Genomic DNA, 21,776 nt, shown 5'->3' with positions numbered 1-21,776 from the left:
TATTTTTGGTTTCATAACCCCACTAACATGAACCTTGGAACAAGCCATCATTAATTTGTGTCTTGTCTGCCTAGCTGCTGTATCCATTCCCCTTTCAATAGCTTGTTCCCATTACAAAGCCTTTAGGAGTTGAATAATGGAAAAATGGTTGAGGGATTTACTGTATTTCTGAGTGATGGAAAACTTTCCTCTCATATATATATATAATATGAGAACAGATATTAGGTGGGACTTTGCATAGGAAGCCATGCAAGCAGTGAAAAAAATGAGTATTTCTCTAGAGCTGAAGTGGTAGTCATAGTGCAGCAGTAGCAGAAGGGGGTTTGATGTGCCAAATAGGAGCTCTCACCAAGCAGGCACATGTGTGTGTATCAGCTGTAAAATACCTATCCTGTATCTTAGACTAAATTACTTGTCATGAAGATGGCCTGTCTAATCCATTTTTATCTTTCATGATAAAATTATGTGCCTGCGTTAAAAAAAAAAAAAAGAATGTTACTGGAATGTCTTCAGCATTCTGTATATGACCCAAGAATAATATGAGTCCTAAGTATTTCTCTATGAAACTGTTCCATTAAAACCTTTTAAGCAATGGTGAGAATGAAAGGGAATATTCTGTTCCAGGTGATTCAAGTACAAAACAACACTAGGCAAAATGGGGGGGGGGGCACTTACTCTGGTGCATTTATTCATTTAACAATTGCTTCCATTCTGTGAAGGCAACATGAATATACCCATTTTTCTCCTGAGAAAACTGAGGCACGTGGTCACATAACAAGAATCTGAGTCAATATGGCAGAGCAGCTAAAAGAATTCGGTTGTCTCGTAGTAAAGGGCTGATAAAGGGCAGTCAAAAGCTACCATCTCCAATCTACTGTGATACCAGCCCGGGCCTCCAGTGGCTCAACCAGGTCTGCCCGGGAAACAACTGCACAAAAACTTGACTGTTTGAGTTCAGTGACTCTTCAGGGATCTCCCTGACGTTCTCTGCGGCGACTCCCATTCTCTCTAGTCCCCTCATGCTGTTCTTACCGTAAATAGCCTTCACCTGGAACCCATCACTGTAGGCCACCCTCCTTGGCTTCTTTTCTTCTGAAACCCTTCCTTTATTCTCAACGGTTTCTACTATATCCTCCCAAATGCTGGCAGAGGACTCTTTTTCCCTTGCCCTTAACTGGAACCTAGTTTCACCCTGAAAATATGGTTCCTGTGGCTTGTGGAGAGCTTTCTCTTCCTGCCAGACCCAGGTCAGATGTGTGGTTTAGCACCGTCCTGGTTCCCAGTCACCACGGCAAGAGCTTATTCACCTCCCTCCAATGCTGATGCCACCCAGTTCTGTCCCACCTCCAGTCTTCGTCATTGCTGCCATCTAATGCACATCCAAGTCACTCCCCTTGACATCCATGATTCTGAGACCAACATACATACAGGTTTAAAAATATATAAATGTATTGATATAAACATAGGATAAAGGGTACATGTACTGTATTTAATGAGATAGGGAGCTATTGCAAAAATGGTGGAGTCTGCAATACCCAGACATTAAATAAAAAAACAACCCAAGCTTGTTAGTAAGCTTTAAAGAGCCTACCTCAGTTGCTTAGTGCCTGCTCACCTCTTATACCTCACCCTTCACTATTCCACACCTCAACCCTTCCACCTCAGTGGGTAAGAGAGTTTCCAGGCTTCCTTGTCCCGCTTCAAACTGCTCATGCTCTTTTCTTTGCCATCCCAATTCCAGACCATTTTACTTGGCGAACTCCTGGCCTTAAGTCTCAGTTCGGTGGTTATATTTATTTTCTAAGACCCTTGACCCCATCAGGTTAGTGGCGATGGTGGGAAGAGGGAATTTAACCCTTAGCCATCTGACATGCACATGTCTCATGGTTTTACAATCATCTATGATATGTCAGGTCCTTCCACTGGACTGTGGGTCCCTTAAAGGGCTGAACTGGGGTGAAATTCTCCCCCCGCCCCCAGTAACCAGGGGAGTGTCAAGCACAGAGAAAGCAGTGGGTGAATGTTTGTGGGATGAATGGATACCACCGAAGTTTCTTGGGGAAAGACTCACTTAAATTTTTTTTTTCCCTTTCATTATTCCCTTTAAATTCCATCATCGTTAGCACAAGGTCCTAAATGTGATTTCAAAGTTGTAATTTTAAAGTTGCAGTTTTGCATTTCAGAGGCAGAACTGACAGTTGTGACTGATTTTTTCCAGAGGCATGACTGAGTGCCTTTTACATCCAGGGATCGGCGGGGTGAGCACACACTTAAATTTTTGTTTGCACACTCATGACATTTAGAAGTGGCCTGTTTGAAAAAAAAAAAAAATCAAATGCTCTTAAAACCTCTAGCTCTTTCATTTTAAATAACATTCATGGCAGGTGTCCCCTGAGTAAAGTAAGTGTAAAATCAGTATGTATCAGAGAGATCACTTAAAATTTTTAATTGAACTGCTAACCTAATCAACTCCATCATCTGTTATATGCTCTCCCCGCTCTCATTTCCTGAAGCAAAGAGTGTGCCCGTTCCAAGATGTGCATTATGTGAGTGCCGCTTAATCAGCACGGAGAGGTTTTGTCTTCCAGTGGATTATACTTTCCTCATTCTCGTGACTCCACTTTGCCTTTATTCTCCCCACAATATCCAGAATCATTGTTAGGGTCCTACTGAGAACTCCAGACATGAACGGGCTATGTTTGGCCTTAAATACAAAAAGTCCTGTGATCTCAGAGGCATCTGCCATACGGTCTTACAGAGGCAGACACCGGAATGCTTTCTTAGAAGATTCGGGAATGTTCCCAGAGACCCAGCATGCAAATTGCAACTTGGGCAAGGGCAGGGCTGATGTACTGTATGCATTTGCCAGAGGCTTTACTAGGATATTTTGCTGCACAAATTGTAAACTTTTTTTTTTTTTTTTTTTTGATAGCAAGAACAAGGAAGACATTATGTGCCTCATTATACAGACAAGAAAGAGCCGGGGGGAAGTAAATGGATGCGCTTTTAACAAATGTGTGTGTCTGTCCAGTGTGCCTCCTTTCACCTATTTTAGCAAAAATAAGGGACGAGGAAAAGGTCTTCAATACAGAAACACACTTTCGATGAGGAAGAGGTGAATGATATTTTGGGGAGGTGGTAGCCCTGGAGAACGCTGTAATTGGCACCGTCAATGTAAAGAGAAGTCCTGCCGGCTGCTCACCATGCTGCTTTGGAAGTCAAGTGTAGACTGTGTTTTCTCTGCACTGTGGAAAGGTATCACTGGAGCGCCAGCAGGCAGCGTTGGCAATTCTACTGTCTGCTAAAGAGACCAGGGGACCAGCAAAGAAACTGTAGAAGTTTAAGCAGGTGCCGCAGCTTTAATGTAACAAATTCCCAGAGCTGCAAGTCTCAGGGAAATTAATGAATTGTGGTTTTACCAGAAAATATACGTATAAATCATCACTTGGCAGTTCTGAGAATAAAAATGGACAGAGTTGATGAGCAAAGACCTCTTCCCTGCTGTCCTCCATCTTACTTTCTGACTCTCCCCAAACGTTACCACTTTATACCTAAAGATATTATTTAAAGAATTGTTTTCAAAGAGCTATTTGAAATTATACTGCATAATTTGTTTATTGCACAGACCTAAATAAGTTATACATAAAATAACTCCTCAATACTTATTGATGAGAAATAATTTAGAGTACACAAATGTTCATATTGAAAGTTCATACAGACAGTTAACTTTTAAAAACTCCAATGAATTGTAGAGCCTACAGGTAGATCACATTTTAAAAACCCAAAACAGAATATTTAAGAGTTGAAATTAATTCTTGGAAACAATGATCTAATTACTTAATGTTCTGCACCCAATTTCTTTAATTAAATAATTAGTACAGTGGAAAAGATGACCAACAAAAATTTAAATGTATCATGAAAGTGTTTAGTGATATTCAAAACTTGCTGAAGCAGGTCTCTTCAATATCCTGAAGGATACCATGAAACTATTAATTTGGCCTTTATTTGAAAATAATTAGACCTTTCAAAGTTGTAGTTTTAACTAAATTTTCTGGGCAGAAAAAAATGGGTAATTAATTAGTAAATAAAACTTTAAGAATAAAGTAAACCAGAAATTATTTTTCAGAAAATAGTTAACAATTCAAAGATAATAAGTGGTCTCTTTTCCTCCAAAATGAACATACCTAAAAATAAAAACCTATGCTCATGCATTGTTAGTTTCTAACTGGGTTGACACAGCATTTGTAGAAAGGTACCACATGAGACTTAAACACGTGAATAAAACATTAAGAGCCAAGAATCAACTCTTCATGCTGAAGTACTGGTCCCTGGTAGTTTTTTAACACTCGGAACTTCTTCCTATAAACATTTTGTCAGAATACCCTACTTTAAATCATCTATTATTTGAAGCAATAATTCATCTTTCCAACCCCTGTCAATTCATCTATTTCCTAAAACTCCATTACGCTTTAATCCTCAGCTTTTGGCCAAGGCATACTTACAGCTGTTGATCATTAAAGTTACAGCTGGCCTGTAATGAAGTTGTCTTTGCAAAAAGAAAAATTATTTTTGTTTCTTCTCATGTTCCTGTGGACATTAGCTAAAGCAAGTCCAGAAGCAGATAGCCAGCCCTGTCCATACAGCTGGTTACCAACATTACGCACTGGCCTGGAAATCACTCTTTCTGCAGCTAATTTGAGTTTACAAACATCGAATAAGGAATCTCATATGTTGTCAACTGGATTCCCCAGGATTTACACATGTAACAAGACTACTTGTCTGTATACATATAAAAAGGAACAATTATTCACGTGTATTTGGAATGAGAACCTTCCAAGATTTAGCTATGTAGGTGGCAATACGCTCTGGCTGTCAGAGTCTCCCTAGATTAATATCAGGGTGATTCTCTGCCCAACTCTGGACAACAGACAGGGCAACAGGTTGTTACTCAGTAAAGTAATCCAAAGTATGCAAATTGAAACAAAGAGGCCTTTTCTCTAAATAAACCAGAGAATCCCTGGTAGTCCTGAATCAGGGTGAAAACAAATACATTTCTATCAAAAGTGTTTTCTAAAATGATATCATTGTTTCTCTGCATATAAGTCTACTAAAGGCAAAGAACTTACACAGTGGAATTTAAGTAATTACTAAGACCTGTAATCATGACCTGTCATTGCACAAGGTAGCAGGTAGCAGTCTTTCTTCATTTCATCCCACCAGCAGCTCAATTACCCAATCATTGTTGAAAGAAGGAAGGAGAGCAAATTAAAATGAATCTACTTCTTAACATTTGCCAGATAAGCCACGAGTTAAATAGTCTCTTAAAGGAAAAAGGCATTTCAAGTCTAAGAAGAGAGATCAGTGCTGGTTGACGAATATTTCCACTTCAAGTTATATTTATGTCATAAAATCTCTTATTTGCCACTGTGTAAATTCTCGGCAAACTTTCCTTTGTATTCGATTCATCATTGAAGCCACAAGGGCATGATTTAACTGTTAACATGGTCTTGAGAGGGTAACAGTTAAAAAGTAAACTAAGCAAAATATAAAGGAGAGGGAATGATAAACTTCAAAACAGCTGACCCACCTCTGAAAGAATGAAGAGAAACAAGAAAGATCTGAGGACCAAAAAAACTGAAATTCAAAATATGTTGAAAAACACATTGTTTGGGGAGAGATAAATGATGTCTGCAGAGTAGAGCTAAGAGCCTGCGACAGCAACATATATCTTAGGCAGTGACATCAATATTCTTAGCGGAGTTGGCTGCTCAGGCTGTGAACGGAAAGCTCTGACTGCTGGGTGCAAAAAACATTCATCAATACCAGAATAAACTATGTTTCGTGAGCTCACCACTGTAAGCCTACTTTTGTCCCACCTTGTATTGAAGCAATTGACTTAGGATACGGTATTATTCCAAGTTGGTCTCTTTTTTCTTTTAAAGCAAGTTTTTAAAAACATTCTTAATACTTATTACAGACCCTAAGACGTGTTTCTCTAATGTAGGCATGTTAACTCTTAATGTGCTGGACAAATTCCAATTTGGGTACTGTATTTTAAAAGCAATAGAAAAATATGGAACTCCATTTCATGTAAGAAAGCATATGGCTTGGAACTAAATATAGTTTAAACATATGAAGCATATTAAATTAATTATTATAATTTAAGTGATTTGAAAAATGCCTTCAGTTTTTATGACATATGCTTCTAATAAGGCACATTACCTGTAGGTACTTCAAAAGCATGGGGATTCAGATTCTCTTCAGTAATTAGGGGGTCAAATGATATGCTGCCTATATTAGAGAAAAGAGCCCTATGAAAGTGGTCCACGTACCAAAATAATGCCCTTCAAGACAGATGGGAACCAAGCCTTAAAATGTTCGGCAATTGGGCCATTTTTAAATACCACACTTTAATGCTTTGAGGAAATATGAGGACTGTATCTGATGAGTTTGATAAAATATGTGGATTTGAAGTTAAAAAATGAGTATGTCTTTGCCCAAGGGTCGTCTCTACTTTTAAAGCCCTCATTTCTGCTTCTTAGACTGTTCTTTGTGGGAAGTGTTTTCACGTAGTCCTACATTTGAGAGTCCTAATCTGAACCAGGCATTCTACTTAATTGTTTGTTTATCTATTTACTTATTTACTCATGTACGTATCCCATAGATACTTACTGAGAACCTACAATATCTGTTCTGGGAACTGCTTTAGATACTAAGGAGGTGAGGTAAAGAAGAGAAATAAAGTTATTGACCTCCTATTTTTTTTGTTCCTGTGATCAGACAGATGAAAAAAGAAAAGAATTAAGCAACTCGAAATATGGAAAGAAAAACCAGGAAAGGAAACTGATAGACAGTGATTAGTAAGGGAGATGTGACCTTCTTTAGTGTGGGTCATTCACAGAAGCAGCACAGAGCAGGTGAGAGTTGGTGAGGCTTCAAGAATGAAAAGGCAGGGACAGTGTTCTTTTTTTTTTTTTTTCCCCTGGAGGAACAGCCAGTTGATGGACCTTGAACTGGACATGACCAGGTCAGGAAAGAGCAAGAAAGCCTGGTGGCTGGAGCTGAGCGCGTGGGGAAGAGAGGAGGAACGAAGAACTTGAGTGGTGCGCAGAAGTGAGACCACCTAGAGCTGTTGAGCCCACAGAAGGGAGTCTACCTCATTCAACCTGAAATGACAGCAATAACCATAAGGGCAGAAAGGAGCTCACTGAATGCTTAAGGTGTGCTAGGCACGGCTTGAAGCACTACACAAAACCTCATCTACTCCTCATCACCGCACTTCATAAACGGGAAAACGAAACACAGAGAGACTTCCCCTAAGTCACCCGCCTCATAAGAAACAAAGTCATTTGCTGATACACACTATACCTCTTGAATTTCAAATAAGTTGCAAATACCCATATGAACATTCTTAATCCTTCAGGTTATCTCATTCTCTCAAATACGCATCATGTGCTTACGCTCTGCAAGCCATTCTATTCTGTATGCTCTGAATACCACCTCACTCTTTCTAATTTGCCTGGCTTTATGTCTTCCAGGAACATGCCATGTAGGAGATCGCATGACAAGGAAAGAAAAGCACCAGTCCTAGGCATTTGGGTTCTAGTTTGACAGGCTGAATAGAACAGTGGTTAAGAACATCACTCTAGAGTTAGAAAAGCCTGGTTTTGTGGCCTCAGACAAATTTTTTGATCACTCTAGTCATCATATTTACTTATCACTAAAATGTCAATAATAATAATGTTGCTTATCTTATGCAGGTGTTTATTCCTTCCTTCAACAAATATGTATTGAGTGTTTTGCATTTGCTACACATCATTCTTGTCTATAAAGTGAAACATTAATTTGAACCTTACCCTTATGTAGTTTATATTCTATTAAGATAGGCAGATCTTGGACATGATTAATATATGTTAAAATGTATAGCAAAATATAGAGTGTGTTAGTGCTAAAGTACTGTGGCAAAAAAACAAACAAACACAAACACTAAAGCATTAAGAGCGACAAGGAGAATCTGGGTGGGGAAAATGGGTGCCTTTTAGGTGGGGAGCCCCAGATCAGGCATCACCAACGAGTTGGCATCTGAGGGAAGATCTCTAAGATACAGGGAAGATGAGAGGCATGGACTGTGAGTAGAAAGATGGCCTGGAGGACTGGAAAAGGCCAGCGAAGTAATGGATGACTATGCAACATCTAGCAAGTCAGAGAAATAACTGTGGTTTTTGAGTGAAATTTACAGCCCATGGAGGCCAGTGAGGGAACGAGTGATATAATCTGACCTGCGTTTTAACAAGACCATGCTGCTGCATGGTCTTGGGCTGGGGGAGGGAACATAAGCAGGGAGACCCCTTGGAGAGCTATTGCAATAATCCTCATGAGAGTACAGTGGCTTGAACCAAGATGGTGGCATTGGAAGTGGTAAGAAACAGTCATATTCTAGATATACTTTTGAAAGTACAACAGACAGCAGTTGTTGAGGAATCAGATATGAGATGGGAAAGAGAGGGCCCAAGGAAAACTGCAGTCTGCTTATTTTGAGGAACACATGTGAGTCTGCATATGGAGTATCAAACACAAGGCTTAGTAAGAACAAGGGATACCAAACTGACAATTCTTATACACATTCAGCACATGTATCTCCATATAATAGGTTTGTGATCAGGAGCATGAATGCAAATTGCAAAGAGATTTATACATTTATTTATTTTTTAATTGCTTTTTAGAGAGAGAGAGAAGAAGAAGGAAGAAAGAGAAATATCACTGTGAGAGAGAAGCATTGATTGGTTGCCTCCTGTATGACCCGGGACCAGGGACCAAATCCACAACCTAGGTATGTGACCTGACCAGAAATTGAACCTTGAACCCTTAGGTTACAGGATGATGCTCCAACCAACTGAGCTACACCGGCCACGGCAAAGAGGTTTATACATTTAAATTCTTATAATAAATGTTCCATAAAGATTTGAGGGAAGAAGTTACCCTTGGCCTCTATGAACATTAGGCAGCTACTAACTACATTTAGCTTTTACAGAGCCTTTATAGAAGTTTCCAAAATGCTAAAATAAGAACTAGAAGCAATAGAAAGGGTGGGGGGATAAAAATAGTTCACACAAGAGGAAGGTGAAAGCTTTGGGGAGGTTGCTCAGATAAGTTCAAGGCAAACTTTCCTAGAACAAACCAAGGGAATGTTAAAGCAAATGAGCAAAGCTGTCAAGGTTTGTTTTGGGGTTAGGGTAAACATGGAATGAGGTATTTCTAAAAATAAGGTCATTAGACTAGCACGATTAACTATCAAAGAAACTTTTAGGTAGAAAAGAGAACATTTTAAATATCCCTCTGTTTAGAAAATATTTTAGATAAATGTGTACTAAATAAATCAGAAAGTAGATGTTTTATTTAATATTTTTAATAGTTTTACAATAATAATGAAGGCAGGGTTTTCCAGCCTTCTCTCATCTTCAAATGGAGATTAAATTGTTGTCCTACATACTAAATAGACTGAAAGGACCACTTTTTATAAAAATTGAACCATTTTTTAATGCTGCTGTGGTGAGTCCTGTTATACTGCTCTGTAATGCACATTTGTGTGAAGTGTCATTTTATACTTAAAGGAGAACAGGTGACCTCCATCTGACCATTCGTGTTAGCATTTCACTGAAACATATTAGAAAAATCACTAATTGTTGAAAATGCTGAAGAATTGAGAGAGCAAAAATCACTAAATATTACATTTGGCAGTGACTAAAATGGTGGCTACCAGAGTAAGTGAGCAATTATTCAAATAGCTTTCTTTTAAATATTTAATTAAATTATCAGCTTTGTAATGAAGTTATTGACAGGCAGGTGCTGTTATAAATCTGTACCTCCACCAGCTAACAAATGGCACTCACAGCTTTGAAAATTGCCTGACATTTTTAGAATCAGGTGCTTCCGTGGCTTTCTTCTGAAAGGTGTTCCCCTTAGAATTTGCAGTTTAATTACTGACTATTTTTTCTGCTTTATTTCTATGCAGTGATCAAGGTGCTTGATAAAACCTTAATTAAATAGGACATGCATTGTTTCAAACTAATTTTGCATAAAATGTGAATATGAATATAGCAACTATGTGCTTTATATGGATCCCAAATACATTAGCGACTATTATCTTCTGTCTCCCATATTAAGGAAAATACTACATGTGCCTGAATTATTGAAGATTATTTTTCAATTCTGATTTCCATATTATTTGCTTAAAGCTAGCAATGTAAAGTTGCCTTTGATGTTTACTGTTTCAACTTAAAATTTTTCTTTTTAATCAGAGAAAATCAAATTGGTGAAACTTATTACAATTTTCTCTCACTATGTTCGTTACCTTTAGACAATGCTGTCTCCTAGCTTTGTAACATCCTCTGTTACAGTGTTATGAAATTATAAAATGTACAGTGTTTAAGTGCATGTTTCTAAAATACAGATTAGAGATTCATAGAAATACTACATAACTTATGTATTAAAAACATTTTTAGCACCTAAATGAATGTGTTATATGTTTAAAGTTTCAAAGAGCAATAGTTCTGTGCTGAATTAAAGACTTTAGGGAAGTTTGACATTTTGAGGATGTATTTTTAAATTATTCGGATAATATTTTACATGTAAGCGGATATGTCAATTTCCCTCTAAAGATGACCAAAATAGTTTTATTAATTTCTTCCTTAAATATTTTTAAGCTACAAGAAGTTACTATTGGCCTGAGATTAATGATGGAAAGTTTTAGACTGAAAGGAAAATTATTCAGAAGGTTGCAAGCATTAGAATTACAAATGAGAATCTTTAGGTCAACTATGTAACATCCTCAGTCTCATGGAGAAAAAGTTAGTATTTATAGTTTTAAAATCCTAATCTTAATTTTCAAGTTGTATTAAAATGAAGCACTTTTATTTTTTTCCAGAAATTGCTTAATTTTACTATTTTTTATTAATTTGTCATCTGCTTAAGAAACCATTTTATGACTTGGAAACTATTGTAATGGACATGAGAAATCCCAGACTATTTTCCTATAAAATTTCAGAGCTATTATTTTTTTTAGTGAAATGCTTAAACTACCTCTTCAGCTCTTTCAATTACATGGAATTTTCCCCATTATAAAAAAATCACATTTTATATCACAGGCTTATAAATTCCATTACTGTAATATAGCAAAATTAATATTTAAAAGTAAATACTTCTAGGATAGTAGAGTCAGATTTCAGTATACTGGCTCTGAGATATTAAAGCTGTGCTTAACATTATTAGTCTAGAAACTGTGAAGCCATCACTTAAGAAAACATCTTGAGTATATTCTAAACTACACATGCTACATTTTAGGGGCAATGGTAATGCAGGTATTATCATCCATACATTTAATTAAACAGGAAGAAAAGATATACTCAGCACTTCTTCCACTGATAGAACTGTTGGCAGTGGTATATTTGGCCCTTGCAAAAGTCTAACTTAAGCTTTTTTTTTTTTTTTGATTAATAAGCAAACTGAAGTATAAGCTGGAAGAGAAGATTTTAATTATATCAGTGGCTATAGGAGAATTAAAACTGGGTCAGGAAATGGAACATTACGAGTTCAGTTCTGCTTTTTACTGATAAAATTTGCACCAAACAACCTAGTTCTTTCATGCTAGAAAACTGGAAAACAAACCCACTTGCTGAAAGACAGAAGTTCATCTGAGATCAAAAGCATAAACTCTTGAGTTTTTCTCTGGCTTCATTTCTAACTTACTCCCGGGCATTGGCCAAGTGACTTAAACCTCATATGGTTTGTCTATAAAATGGAGATTACAATAATCCCTTGCCCTGTGATGATGCACAGAAAATGAAGCCTTGCTCTCAATGCTTTTTGAAGTTCTTACTAAGCAGTAAGGCGTTATGAGGACATGTGTGGGGATTATCATCTGGAAGAAAACAGCTTTTGAGAAAAAGAAATGAAATCGTTCTGTGGCCAAATGTGATGACTCTAATAGAGATTATCTAGATGATTTTAACATACACAGCATATTGCCTTTGTTCTGTCTACCTCGAGTGTTATTAGAAATAAAGTGAAACTAAGAAAGGCATCCTGCAAAACAAAAAAATTAAAAGAAATGGAACAAATCTATCTAGAATAGATCAACATGAAGAAATTAGGGAAAATGTTTTTGTGTCCTAGTAAGAACATTTAATAGATGTATTACTTGGACAGAATTGAAGCAAATGACTTTTAGGGAAGCAAGGAAGGATTGGGGGGTCTGTGAGCACTTCCTGTGCAGCGTTTAACTACGCAAAGCCTTAGTCACAGTTTCTAAAAATGGAAATGCATGCAAGCTGAGAAACTCCTCCCATAACCCGCTTTTAGCATAACTCATCAAATCATTGCTTTGAAAACTAACAAGGACTTTCAGCAAATGCTGTTCTATGATGGACCAAGTTACAGTAGGACTGCACTCTGTACAAACAACAGCAGCAACTACAACTAGGATAACAATAAAATGAGCAGTTTGGGCTTACCTTCTATTTTTTAAGACTATTGTAATAAATTCTAGCGTGGTTTTCCACTCTCCTTAATGCAACATTTCAAAGCATGGAAATTATTTAAAAAAACAAATTTACGGTTTCTTATGTGAAAGATATAATTTTCTTCTAGTTTTTGAAGCTTTCAATACCTGTCTTAGTGCAAACCATTTTAAAGTGCTTTAAAAACAAACAGTGATAATTCAGGTTATAATGAAGCACTCAATCCTTACAATTGAACAGGAAAGAATGTTCAGAAGAAATAAATATATATTTCTTCTTAGTATCTTAACTATTTCTATTTTTTCTTCTATCTGGCATGAAGAGTGTCAAATGCAACATCAAGATTATTTCCATTTTCAAGTGCAAATTATTTTTCAAGGAGATGTGTGTTTTGTTAATCTCTGATAGTAATGGCATCTGTGCCCTTGTTGATCTTGCAAGTGAAGAGTGCAAAATTGTTACACACACACACACACACACACACACACACACCTCTTGTCTCATATGTAAAAAACAAAAATTAGACTAATCAAGTTTAATAACAAGCCAACATTTTACTTAAAAAAAATTAACCTTTCCATGGCCATCTTACATTATTAAACTTAAAAGATCCCAGCTGATGGGAGTGGGGGAAGGAGGGATTGCCGAGAGCACATACATTAGTCAATAAAAACACAAGCTTTGATGTGTTTTGGCTATCTCAAGCCAAGTTACTATTAATTATAGGTTGCTCTAGCTTTAGACACAATTTACCTTTATTAAATGTCAAATATACTTTATATTAGGATTATACCAGAGCCAGGCTAGCTGATGATTTTTTCTATTATATGATGACAATACCTGTTATTACAAAACCTAAAATATATTTGAGTTTGATACCTAAAATATTAACATCTTGAAACAGCTTTAAGAGCCATGGATAGGAAGTGAAAATGAAACATTTTAATCATTCCACTCAACCCTGTTTAATTCCTTTTGTTCACCTGAATTAGTTTGAGGTCAGTAGAGTTTTTGATTTTTGTTTTATATAAAACCAAATACCCCAAATTAATCATAATTAATTATACTCATTAAAGCAAATTTGAGTTGGCAAAGTTTGATTTTACTGACCAAAAAGAGGGAAATTAATCTGGCAAATTAATTCTGCCCTTATTTCTAAAGCTCTCTACTATATAAAAATTGGGCAGAAATACCAGTTTGCAAAGAAATGTATTTTTTTCTTTCAAGATTCATGGTAAGTACATGCAAGGTTTGTATCTGAAAATAGTCTTAAATTTCTTTCTGAGCCTTCCAAAAGAATCCATCAGTACAGAGCATAGAAATAGCAATGAAAATTTCTGCAAAAAAATATAATTTTAATATTAAAAACCAAATCTGTGAAATGAATAAATCCTTTGGTTTTAGCTTACTTTAATCATGGAATAAAGGCTGAAAAATTATTTAGCTTCCAATTAAATAGTTTACTTCTAAATTAAATAATGCAAAAAAATGATTTTGGATCTGGTACACTTAAAAACATAACTAAATTAATATTAAAATAGAAAGTACAACATACTGTTTATTTTCATCTTTATTAAGTTTGTGACCACTCAATTCCTTGTGTGTGATGTGTAAAAGGAAAAACTAAGCCGTCCATCTGTGAGAATTATGCCTGCTATAAGCATAGTAAAATTTCCACTGGAAAAGCACAATCCTTTCCCACTTCCCACCCCTTTATTTTTATAACATAAATATTCTTGCAGATAACACTATCACTTTCAAGGACACAGATTCTTCTATTAAAAAAGTTAATTTGATAGATGCCAATGCTCATTTACCATGGATGTCATTCAAGTGCTGTAATTGTAATTAACTAAAATAATTAAGGGTTGTACTTCAATTTTAAGAAAGCCAACCACGTTGAAATGTGTGTGTGACTCAAACGCCACCAGGTTATACATTTCTCTGAAGCTGTCACATCTGTTGAATCAGTATTATTTGTGGCAGTAACAGATAAACAACAGATCACAGGACAAATTTTGCCTACATGGAATTACACAGCAGCATGTGACTGCCCTGATCTCTGCTATGGCTGCCCAGACTGAGGATCCAGAACAGCAAGCTAAGACCTGCCTTCGCAACAAACCATAATTTACACAGAAGACTCAGCCCTTCTTTTGTTCAAACCATGTTGAGGCATAGTCCCTGCTGGGGACCTAACCTACAACAACTTTGCCATCTCCTGTTTCTACAGCTTATTTAGGATCAAATAGACAACTAGGTACATTAACATGACCCTAGAAGCCAAACCTGTAACTCTCTTCAAGTATTCAATTGACCTTCCAAAGTAAATATTTCCTTCTGACCCTCTGCCACTCATTTTCTCTTAAAATGGTTGCTAACCCTTTGAAAAGTCTCCTGATGTTTTGCAACAAGCAGCTTTAAAGTAAACAACCCTTGACTGTAAAATTTCAGCCTTGTTGACTGGTGCACTAATAGAAGCTGAAGCACACAAGGGGTCCAACAGGTTTAGACTAATGTTCATCACACCACCCTTTTTTGCTCAAAGGTAAGTTAGAGATCTTTGCAGCAGGCTTACAAACTCACAGCTTATGTGTTAGCAGAGAGCTTGCTTTGCTCTGTGCCAAGAGTACTGGCTTTGAAAGAATGAGAAACAATTCTTATTCACCCTAAGAAGAACAATAATTAAGTTGAAGCATGACAATATAGGTCACAGCAATTTCCATGGCACAAGTGCATTGCCTATATCACTTACACCCAGATAATTTTGGGAAGACTACCAGTGACAAGAAGTGCTGACGTGAACCATAAACACATATGTGAGTGTGTATGTACCTATGTATGTGTGTATGTATGTGTGTATTTATAATTAAATTTACCAGGGTGACATTGGTTATAAAGTTATATATGTTATAGATTTCAGTTGTACAACTATATAATAATCATCTGTATATTGTATTGTGTGTTTAGCACCTCAATTCAAGTCTCCTTCCATCACCATTTGTCCCCCCTCTTACCTCCTGTCTTAACAAGGTACTTTGGGTTCTGTTTACAATCTGCTGAGCTTAACATCACTCAACTAAATTGCTTGCCTTAAAAAAAAATGTATAGGGGGGAGGGGGGAGGGAGAGAAGGGGGATAAGTAAGGGAAGGGTCTAGTCAAGGAACGTATATGAATGACTCATGGACTTGGACAACGGGGAGGGATATAATTGTGGGAGAAGGGATGGGCTGGGAGGGGGGAGCAATGGGGGAAAAATGGGACAACTGTAATTGAATAACCAAAAAATAAAATTAAAAAAAAATGTAGATGAGCTAGAAGTTGAACAGTCGCTTTGCTTATCTTTCTTTCTCTCTTTTCTTTTTTCTCTCTTTCTTTCTTGCTTTCTTTCTTTTTTCTTTCTTTCTCTCTCAAAGTTTAGGTGGTAGGGCATTGCAAAGGAAGAATAAATACTGAAAGCCAGCTGTATTACTTTAGAATATAGGGAAAAAAAGAGGCCATGATTAGGTTTACAACATTAGCAGCCCATTCTAAAAGAATGCCTTTTTGAAACAAACGCAAACACAAGCACAAACACAAACACACTCCGTGCAAATCCATTCCAGTTTCAATGAAGGAAATGGTGGGAATAGGGTGTAATGTATCCACTCCAGTTGTAAATAGACATTTTCCTACACGTGAGTACATAATCCCCGCTGACAGTAATGGGGGTGACACACAGGTGGTGATGAGAGAATAGCCCCTTTTATTTGTTCTCACTCATATAACTCTAGAGTCCATTTCACAACTCCAACTTAAAACTGGTAGAAAATGCACCCTGTGGTTTGATAATGGAAAAATGAGATGAACCAAGTGAGCAAACAGCCTTACTTCTTTCTGTGACGAGGGAAGTTAAACAATGCAATGGGAAAGGATCTTGATTTTACCTTTTCCTTTCATCCTTTCTTTTTCCTCCATTACCCACTCTATTTAAGAACCTCTTCATGCTTGTAAAATTCCCTTTCCTGGTTCATGTAAAAGACTAATAAAACCATTACAGTTTTCATTCGCCAAAAGGTTCTTTAGAGACTGATCTTAATTTAGATCCAGACACGGTTAAGTTAAATACATCAGTGTTGGGAAAATAAATTAAAAGCGAGGCCATTTTTCTTACTAATTTTTTAAAAAGGTAGTGCAGATTGAAAATGTTTCAGGAATTATTCCTCAACATTATGGCTATATGACAGAGTCAAAATTCTCCCATGTGGACACTTGGGATTCTCAGTGGTTTATTTTAGAAATCCACATTAAGTACTAATTTTTTACTTGCTGATCTATACCAAGGCTGAGATTCACTTTACTGAAGTTGAACAAAAATCAAAATTTGAAATAACTATGCACTAAAGTAGTCTCACCACACAATAGGTAGAAATGGTCCCCAAATAGCAACTTATGCTTTAAAAAATATCCTTCCGGAAATATTAGCACATAACAACATTGTCTTTCTCACAGAAATAAACAGTCTAAAATGAGTCTGCCAAGTTACCCAAATTTTTAGTGCTTTATTTACATCTTATAAAGTAATATGTTTGTTTATATATTTTGATCCTAAAGGAAAAACTGATAAGATCTCAAATTTCAGACTCTACCCTTGGGTCACAGATGAGAGAGAAAACAAAACCTCCCTTCCATCACTAAAAGTCTGTTACTATGTGAACACAAACATAATTGAATTTAATGAAATGAAAATTCTTTCTCTTTTTTATTTTTGTGTACATAAAAATCCACAATAGCTGAAAGCCCAACATGGTAGTCAAATTTTGGAAACTGGAAGAAAGTACTTTTTAAGTGCTGGACATGTTACAAAGAAAGATGAGATATTAAAACCAAGATATTGATTTGATCCATTAATTGAATCCATTCAGGTAGATCCAAGAATATTTGCTGATGTTCTCCTTCCCAAATAACCTTTGGTTTGAGCACTTCTTCCCTTCCTGGCATCTTCCTCCTCCTCCTCCTTCTCTTCTTTCCCTTCCTCTTCTATTTTTTTAAAAAATATATAATTATCCCAAGAGGAATCTCTATGATCACATTGGTGCATCTGTAACCCAGCAGCTATGAGAAACCCTTAGAGCCTTCTGATGCAGCACTGTGAAGGTTCTTTGTTCATGAACATTTACATTTTGTATATCTTAGGACACCATTTTGGAGGCATTTGTCATTTCTCTGACTGCATAATATGAAAGGTTGCTAAGAGTTCATCTTTGCTTTTCAGATTCACTGGTTGTGAACAAAACATATGATTAAATTCCATTTTCTCTAGAACGAAATCTATTTAGAAAGGAAAAGGAAAAAGTAAAAGGATATCAGGTTTTAGGTATTCCTTTACTTTTTAATCCCTAACATCTAGAATTTATATGAACATAATATACTGTCACATTTTAAAGGCGCTATTTCAATCTTTAAAGGGGTGTTAGTGTTTTTCTATGAAATGCAATAATGTAAACCCACTTTCATAGATGCATTATTACCCCCATGATTTAGCAGACAATTTTCAGTTTTCATATATTGCACATGGTTGTAGTAGGCTGCATTTTTCAAAAATGGTTGCAACAATATCTCCCAAGACATGTTCTCTTCTTACAATGTGACTTTGACACTCTTCCATCAGGAGGTAAAATCAACCCTCTGCTCTTGAAACTGAGTGGGCTTTTGTGACTATTTTGACCACTAAGTTATGGCAGATGACATTCTATGTGATTTCTAAGACTAAGTCATCACAGAAGGCTTCAACAGCGAAGTAAGCAATGGGACTATCCTCAGGCCTCCATCCTATAAGGAAGCCCACATTAGCGCATGCAAAGGGACTGTATAGAAAGGCCCTGAAATCACATGAAAAAAAGAAATATGCTAAAATAATTTCTAGATACTCCACCCCACCCCCCTGCTGTTCTAGCTCCAGCCAATGTCTGACTGTAACCACATGAGAAACTTTGAGCACAAACTGCCCAGCTGAGAGCACTGCCCAAGTCCTGAGCCACAGAAAGCATAAGCGATAATTAAATAATTTTTGTTCTTTTAAGCCACTAAGTTCTCGTATGTTGAATTATACAGAATTAGATAAACAAAGCAGTGGTAAATACTCTTGGAATTAGATCTTTCAATTTTAGAGCACTTTTAAGATGATATAAAGACAGAAAATATTCCTTTTTTGCTTTGTAAGTTAGTCTTTATTTAAAAAAAAGAATATTACTATTGGGTACACCTTGCCATAAGTAAATACACAATAAATTAACAAATATTTATTGTAGACCTGCAGTATCTTTCTATCTGCTGCTCTACAAATGAAACAACGTCGCATTCCAAGTAAGTACTCTACAAATAATTGCTAAGATGAATTAATCTTATCCAAAAGTAAGTTTATTTTAAGTAAATATGGCAAAAAGACTTTTCTAATATATATGGCAATATTCATTATCACATGGAAGAAAAGTAAGCCAAACATGAATTTAATCTCATCATGGTGTTTTAGGGTTATATAATGAAGGTTACAGGAGCTGGTTACTTCCATACAAAGTGTCCCAACACTGCTGGCACTAATATTGAGGTTGCCTATCATCACTTATCATTTTCAGCCTATGGCCCAGTCAGGTTCCCATTCATAATCTGGTTTCTTTTACATCCCAGGAAGAAAAATCAGATATCCAATCTCATTTCACAGGAACAGATTTAACTATCTGTGGACATAGTCCAGCTATTCTGTACATTGTTTAGGTTTTCTAGGTTGTTTTAAACTGTTGAAAATTAGCAAATAAATAGAATTATACTGTCCTTAGCATCAGTTGTAGATGTTTCAAGTTACTATTGAAATTATTCTATAAAATTCTTCACCAAATACTTGTCAAGTTTCTGATTAAACATCTTAAATATGTGAAATGGGCTGCCCTTTGAGTTTAATAACCTTAGTACTTTCAAAGTTCCTCATATAGCATATATTAATTCTGCTATTATCTTCATTAGCTACAGGGCTCAGGTCCAATTCTGCTGGACCCATGGAAACTCTGATGTCCCCTGAATTCCCAGACAGGCTTCAAAGTACTAGAAAAGAGTATTCTCTGGTCCAATCTGAGTGATGACAGGCAGGAGCTGGGAAGAAGCTGACCGCTGCCTGTCTTGGCCTCAGGATGTCATATATGACTAGCAATCGACTGTTGTTTTGTGGTGCAATGTTCCAAAAAAAAAAAAAAAAAGTATGTGGGTGTAGGAACCAAGTGGTGAAAATAGGAGATAATTAGCCCATCACTCTAGCGACCACTTGTACAATTGGTGTATATAAGTCCAGTTCCCATGGTGGAAACGTCTATGAGCAGACACAATAAGGGTTCTATTGCTGCAGAAGTTGACATTACCCCCTGGTGTCTTTTTGCACCTCATACCAATGAAGCAGTAGCAAAGATGGGAGATTCTGTATTGATTAAGATAATCAATTATGATTATCATGAAGAAATAGATTTGCTACTACAACATGAGGGTAGAAAAAATTGTGTCTGGAACCCAGAATATTCACTAGGGAGCTCCTCTTATCATGACCAATGATAACTGTGAATGAGTCATGAAAAGCCTCTGAAAAATGAAGCTGTGTGCCACTTCACTTGGAAAATATTTAGACCAACAAAAATATTGGGTAAAGGTGAGGACATTTGGAAAGTATAATAAAAGAGGGTGAGGATAGATAGTAAAGTCTCAGGTCTGGCTACAACAGTGAGGGGCTGTGGTTGAGGGGGAGCCAATCTTTCTTGTCTTTTAAGGAGATTGACATTAGTCACTATCTTCCTAAAATGTTCTTGCAGGTTCCCTCTCAGGAAGACGCGAGAGCATTTAGTTCCCATTTGGGATAGGAATATAACACTGTGGTGAAATGCATTCGAGTGGCTCAAATGGTAAATTGTATCCAGTAAGTGAATAATATTGGATACAATTTATGTGCTTTCACATTTTTACTTGCATGGCTTGTTTCCTGGGTCTTGGGCATTTGCTCAGTGGAGAGCCCCATCACTGTCACCATCGTCTTACCTCCTAAGAATTCCAACTCTCTTCTCCTCCCCCAAGGTCTGGGCTTCAATGAGGGTTTCATTTTATCATCCACAGAAGCTTTACAGCCCCCGGTAACCAGGTCTATAGAGTATCTGGCTTCCACGGTGTTTGCCCAGAGGGCTAGCTAAATTCCAGTGGGAAATTCAGAACACTTGATGGTTTTCTAGGATTACTTCTAAGCTAGTACAGGCAAGAGGTGGGGATGATCCCAGAGGTAAATTCATTTTTATCTCCTCTACCAATAATTCTATGTATCTCTCTAAAGGAATTCCATATGACTGAACAAGTGACCATGTTTCTTATGAGGCTCTGAACCACTCTGCAAGTTTTCCCTCTTTCCCTGCTTCACTTTTCATTTTCCATCACTCTTGTTGCCTAGAGATTACATCACCTAATAAAATATTAATACGTTTTCTCGGGGCTCATGCTAAGATAACCATTTGTCTCTGAATAAATTCTGGTCTGCCAATGTCCTTGGTATGAAATGCATAGAGTAGTTTGCTATAACACCTCCCTCATTCTAGAGAAAATACACCTAATAATAAAATCTCAAATCATAATACCTTTATTATCTATACCACAATGACCTCTTATGAACTTTTTGCTAAATAAAACCTCTTATTAATTTTCATACATGGTAATTTGTTCTTATTCTTCATAATTTGCAAAGTTATTACAGTTGACTGTCATGTTAAGTTTTGTCTATCATTTTAATCTATTGAGTCCCTTTAGAATTTTATCTTCCAAAATTTCAGGTGTTTCTCCCAAAACTATGTCAACTAAATGTGTGAACAAATGCAAACACACAGCTGATGTTCTTCACAAAATCATTAATAAAACTATTAGACAACACAGAACTGAGAGCCTCCTGTGACATGCCAGTACTTATTGATTGATATTGACTGTTATTAAGATGTCACATTGAATGCAGTGGTTTAATCATCTGTGGATTTGCCTAGGTGAACTATTATTTATTTTATCTTTAAGGATGCTTTATAATATGCTTCAATGTCATAGTCTATATCTTTAAAAATGTTTTTGTTAACTCATTTCCATTTATTATAGAGAAGTACTTAGAAATTTAATTAAGACTGATGATATTTTTTTAAAGCAAAATTAATCCCTCTGGAAAACCCAAAGAATAACAGAAATAGTCCTGATCAACTTAATAGTACAAATCCAATATC

General features: G+C 36.5%; 1 long non-coding RNA gene across 1 annotated transcript in view; it reads left to right on the top strand.

The window, feature by feature from the left end:
* Positions 1-21,776, top strand: part of LOC150004073 (uncharacterized) — an 86,760-nt gene that overhangs the window by 5,802 nt on the left and 59,182 nt on the right. Inside the window, exon 2 of the long non-coding RNA XR_016512269.1 lies at positions 8,724-8,830. This is a non-coding gene — a long non-coding RNA (uncharacterized LOC150004073). The remainder of the gene's footprint in view (positions 1-8,723; positions 8,831-21,776) is intronic.

Source organism: Furipterus horrens, unplaced genomic scaffold, assembly GCF_987537825.1.
Source record: "Furipterus horrens unplaced genomic scaffold, mFurHor1.1.pri manual_scaffold_7, whole genome shotgun sequence".
NCBI lineage: Eukaryota > Metazoa > Chordata > Mammalia > Chiroptera > Furipteridae > Furipterus > Furipterus horrens.
Note: the sequence above shows the minus strand (reverse complement) of the source record. Positions and strands in the feature narration are given on the sequence as shown.